Raw genomic sequence first — 6,000 nt, 5'->3', positions numbered from 1 at the left:
GGCTCCCCAGGACTGCCCAGCACTCCCAGACCCAGCCAATGCCACTTTCTTCCTGTCACAATTCCCTCTGTCCTTGCCCTTCCCACAATTCTACTCCTGCTGCTGGAGCTCTGGTTCCTCCTGGCATGGTTGGACTCAGCTCGGTCCTGGCAGAGTCAGACTGGATTCTGCTCTACCTGCCCCCAGATCCCAACTTTTTTGCACCTCCCCATCCCATCCTCCCTATCCCCTCAGGCATCTCCTCAGCATCTCCTCTCTTTCCCATCCAAGGATAAGGCTGAGTCTAAACTGGGCAAAACTGGACCAAGGTCAAATTGAGTGAAATTAGGAAAATCAGGACCAAGTTTCAAACTGGGCTCAACTGGGGCAAGACGTAGCCAGGCTGAACTGGGACATGTCCTCCCGTGAATGTTTCCCAGGGGCTTTCCTCCAGTCTTTCCCCTCAACCCCTTGTCTTTCCCCTCTGTCACCCATTTCCATGAGACCCTCAGTCCTGCTCAGACCGGCGTGTAGCCGTGGGCTGGGGGGTGTGGACACCTGTGTGCCCCCCACAGCCCTGCAAGGGCCAATCCCAACCAAGTCTTTGCTCTCCCTCTGCAGGCCCCCATCAATGCTGCTGGTGGTGGCTGTGGTGAGGTAAGTCCTGGATTTGGGGTCACCCAGTGGGGGAACTGGGGGGCAGTTTGGTTCTCTTATCCCTTACTGAGACTGGGGACACCCCAGTGACCAGTGACATCTCATGGTCTCTCTGCAGGAAGGCACCGTCACTTCTGGGCCTGGCATGGTGAGTACCAGCAGTTTTTCTGGGAAGATTCCCTGCCCTCTCATGGCCAAAACTTTCCAGGGCATCCAAGTGCTTCCAAGTCCACCCCAGTGTTTCCTGGAGAGGCCCCTTCCTCATGGCCCCCACTGTATTACCATACTACCCAGTCCACCCCAGTACACACACATAGAATATCATTCCCAGAACATTTCTTCCCCTCTTTCCCCTCTAATCCTTTCCCTTTCCCATTTCATTAGACAGTGATGCCCCTAAATCCCCTTCCTTGACTCCCCAGTACCAAACCCCCTCCCAATCCCTTTGAGTTTTTTCCCTTTTCCCATTTCTCCTGACCTCACTCATCCCCTGCTTCATTCCCCATTTCCCCTCCACTGGAATTCTTTCCTCCTCACCTGCCTCCCTTATAGTCCCATCCCTTCCAGACCCCCATGCCCATCTCGTGTGATCCCCCGTTTCCCCCAGTTCTCCATCTTTTGGTCCCCTCCCTCTCACCCCCATCCTCTTTGGACACCCTGATTTTCCCTGGCTCTCCTTGTCTCCATCCCCACCCTGGTCCCTGCAGGATCAGGGATCTCAAGTGAAACTGGGCAGTTTGGGATTGGGAGGAGCAGAAGGGATTTTCCCCCTTATTCCAGGGGGCAGTCCCAGGGTGGCTGGGGACACCTGTGTCACCCACAGCCCCACAGGGGCCAATCCTGCTTAAACCTGTGCTCTCCTTCCCCAGCCAACCACGGCATCAGGTGCACTTGCATGTATTGGGGTAAGTACTGGATTTGAGGGACACACAGGGTGGGAAAGAGGAGGGGCAGTTTAGTCCCCCCCTCTCCCCCCCATCATGTACTAGGAGTGGGAATGAACCAGTGACACCTCATGGTCTCTCTACAGGGAGGTGTCAATGTTGGTCGAGTGAAGAGGTCTGAGGTGGGTACCCTGAGTCCTGCTGGGCCCAGACTCTTCCCTCTCATAGCCACGACCCTCCAGGCCATCCCAATGTTTCACAGTACATCCCAGTACGTCCCAGTACATCCCAGTGTCTCTAATCCTGCCTTTCCCCACAGCCCCCTGTGGCTGAGCAGGTGAAGCTTCTGCGCGAGTGATGCTCAGTTGCCTCTCTGGATGCCTCTCCAGGTGAGAAATATCAGAGGCTCCTCAGCACCCAGAAATAGGCCTGGGAGGGTTCAGGGTGATGGCTGAACCCTCTGGGTTGGGGAGATCTTGGGCACAGCAAATGGACACAGAGGTGGCTGTCCCTGACCTGTGTCCCAGCTGAGCTGGACAGAGCTGCCCCCACACATTTCCTTGAACTCAGGGGGCTCTGAGACCCCCAGTGTCACCAGGAAGGCACTGAGGGGCTCTGGGAGATTTCAGGGCATCCCAGGCTGAGGTACTCCGGGGGCCACATTGATGTCAGGATTTAATTCCTGTCTTTTCTCCAGGTCCCTTCAGACAGAAGGGGTAGCGACAATGTCTCTCTCATGTCCCAGTGGACACTGGGGCTGATTTTTTGGGCTCTGCCTTTCAGGATTGGAACTGTTGATGATACCCATGTCCTGTCCCTCTCCAGTGGTATGAGGAGATCATCATCCCTGGAAGACACTTCTGACCCCTTGGCAGCCCTGGCAATCACCCAGGAATGATCAATAAACCCCTTCAGCAAAGCAATGCTCTGAGTCTTTCTGTGTGTTTGTTCCCCTGTCCATGTGTGTTCCCGTGTCCATGTGCATGTCCCCATGGTCATGTGTGTGTCCACATGTCCATGTGGGTTCCCATGTCTCTGACCCCTCCCCTCTCCAGCCTCTGCACACCCAGTGCCTCTCTACCCACACTCCAACAATCAGCAGAGCACCCAGGGGGCTCCTGGGGGTCTCTGCACAGGAAATCCCCTTCACACCCTCCATGTGGCCTGGAAGGATGAGGAGCACAGGGTCATTCCCTCAGGAATCTGGGTTTTGGGAATACTTTGGGGAACAGGTTCTTGCCAGGGCTTCATGAGCTCCATCCCTTAGGAGCACAGGGGAAATGGAGGCACAGGAAGCCTGGAATCCCAGTGTCCTCTTCCAAGATCTGGGATGGAAAGGACAGGGTAGAAAGGGAGGGAGATGATGTAAAATACTCTCAGATACCAGTACAGGTTTGAGGGTGAGGAGATCAAGAGCAGCCCTGCACACAAGGACGTGGGGATGCTTGTGGATAAAAAGCAGGATGTGACCCAGCAATGTGAGCTCAGAGACTGGAACCCCCCTGCGTCCTGAGCTCATCCCACAGCATGGGCAGCAGGTGAGGGTGAGTTCTGCCCCTCTGCTCTGCTCAGCTGACATCCCACCTGCAGTGCTGCTTCCAGCTCTGGGCACCTCTCTGTCTCTGTAATGCACCTGCTCTGAATGGGAATCACTTTTGGTGATTTCCCTGCCAGCCCCTGCATCTCATGTAGCTCCAGAGGGTCCTCATCACATGGAAGACACGGACCTGTTGGAGCAGTTTCAGGGGAGGCCAGCAAGATGATCAGAGGGCTGGAGCACCTCTCTGGTGGAGACAGGCTGTGAGAGTTGGAGTTGTTGAGCCTCTTCATCCTCTATTTCCAAGGTCTCCTCTCCACTTAGAAATGAGCCCACAGGATCCTTCGTTTCCCTTTTGCTATTAATATATTTGAAGAAACTTTCCTTGTTGTGCTTGACATCTTTGGCCACATTTAATTCCAGATGGGCATTGGCCTTCCTTGTCTCCTTTCTACATATCCTGACCACCTCTCTGCATTCATTCCAAGTACCCTGAGCCCACTTCCAACTCCTGGGTATTCCTTGCTTCCACCTGAACAAGGTTGGCTGCTTGTGCTTGATGCAGCTGTTCCCTCTTAAGCCTCCTTTGGCTCTGAGGGACTTTCTCCAATATTTCCTTGTTGGCTTCTACTATCCCAGAAGTGCCTGTCCCATCTCTGTCAGACATCAGGTGTGCCCCAGTGTGGCTGGTCCATGCCAGTGTCAGCACAAAGGGCCCTCACAGGTAACCCCTGTCCTTTAACTTTTTCCTATTATGCCACAGTTTTCCAGGGACAAGCCTGATATTGTGCCCTCCTGCCTGATATCAAGTTTAAAGGCCTGTAATAGTGCAGAGCCTCATAGTCCCAAAGGGACTTCAGGGCACTGCAGAAACTCATGGAAAAAAAGGGAGCCTTGGACACTGAGGAACCTCATGGAATCCTGGGGCCATTGTCACAATGCAGAGCCTAACAGAGCCAAAGGAACCCTGGGACACAATGGAACCTCATGGAATCAAGGGGCCATTGTGACATTGCAGGGCCTTATGAAAGCAAAGGAAGCCTGGGACACTGTGGGATTTCATGGCATCAATGGGGTCACTGTGACACTGAGGACCCCCATGGAATCAAGGGGCCATTTGTGACACTGCAGGGCCTCATGGAACCAGAGGAGCCATGGAATACTGTGGAACCTCATGGAATCAAAGAGCCATTGTCACAGTTTAGACCTTTGTGGAATGAGGGCCCCACTGAGAAACTAGAAGAGACTCATGGATCTAAAAACCTTGAGACAATGCAGAAACTCATGGAACCTGCACTGGCTCTGCCTGAGCTGGAGTTCATTCCCCACAGCAGCCCTCCCAGTGCTGTGCTTTGCAATGGGAGCTGCAAAGGTGTTGAGAGCAGAGCAGTGTTCTGGCTGCTGCTGAGCAGGGCTGGCACAGCATCAGCACTGCAACATTTCTCCCCCTGCAATGAAGGGCAAGATCCTAGGAGGGGTTGCAACCAGGCCAGCAGAGCCAGACTGACCAAAGGGATATTCCAGACTCTGTGACATCAGTTTAGATATAAAAGCTGAGGAAAGGAAGAGGAAGGGGAGGGTATTCGTTCTTTACAATATTTGCCTGCTGAGCAACCAGTAGATGTGTTATGGCCCTGCTTCCTTGGAAGTGGCCAGACATTGCTCACTAAGGGGAAGTGGGGAATAAACCTTCTTATTTTCTTCTTCGCTTGTGGAGTGTGCAAACTTTGCCTTTTATTTTAGTGAACTGCTTATCCAATCCCACAAGTCATTCTCTACCTTATTCTCTCTCCCCTGCCTGGCTGGGAAGGGCAGTGATAGAGCAGCTTGATGAGTCCGTGGTGTTCAGCCAAAGTCAACCCACCACAATCTTTTTGGTGCCTCAGTGTGAGGCGAGACAAAGACACATTTATACACACACACACACATATATATGTGCATATATGTACATATATAGAAACATATATATTGGAGGCTACAGTAATAATAGTTACCAAGTAGCAAAGCTCCTGTGTGGGACACACAATTTTGAGTTTGTCAGCTGTGCTGCTCATCTCTTCCTTGTGCTGAGTTTGGGAACACACCAATACAAACAAGGGCTCTGTGCTTTGCCCTCACACTGATGGCCTTGTCCTGCTGGGGGAGCATCTTCTGGGGATGATGGAGGAATAGACCTTCCTCTCCCTGAAGGTGAAATCTGCCTGAGAGTGATAGGAATGGTTTTATCATTAAAGGCTCCCACGGTCCTCGCCCATCCTTGTTTCAGGTGTTTAATACTGTTACTAATACTCTTGGCACACCATGGAGTTCTTGGAATCTCATGTTATCCTGCTGCAACCGAAAACAAAATTTAGGTAATGAAATGTGGCCTGAGGTGAGCAGTTCCTGGGGAGCAGGTTGTGTGGGAGGATTTGGGCAGGTTCCTCGGGCAATTGACACTTCCTGTCACCTGGGACTTCACACCTGAACAGGTAATCAACCCTGACAAACTGATGTATCACCTGATGGAAGCTGCCTTGCCTACCCCAGGGAAACCCAGCAGCTTCTCACCCTGTGCTGGGGCCTGGCCTGGGCCTCTGGAGCCCCAGCTCAGCACTCTCAGAGGACTGTGGGAGAGGCAGGGACCAAATTGCATGGGAGGACACTGTGGCTGAGACAGGGACTCAAACCACAACTACAGTAATTGCCCCAGTAGTGAGAAGAAAAAATGGTGAAGGTGAGCTACAGGTCCATGTCATCAGTTAGTAAGGGAGGAAGCAGAAACAGAAGAAGGAGAAGGAAAAGAAGAAGGAGAAGGAGAAAGGAGATCAAGAAGCCAGTCCATTAACATTTGAAAGGACTTGGATAAATCAAAGAGAAAACCAAAGTTACTCAGTCCAGGAACTCATAAGAACTTTGAGACTTGTGAAAAGTTTCCAGTTGCCAGCCAGGTGAATGGATTCC

This window comes from Pithys albifrons, chromosome 31 (assembly GCF_047495875.1).
Source record: "Pithys albifrons albifrons isolate INPA30051 chromosome 31, PitAlb_v1, whole genome shotgun sequence".
NCBI classification, from domain to species: domain Eukaryota; kingdom Metazoa; phylum Chordata; class Aves; order Passeriformes; family Thamnophilidae; genus Pithys; species Pithys albifrons.
The sequence above is the reverse complement of the archived record's forward strand: the minus strand, read 5'-3'. Positions refer to the sequence as shown.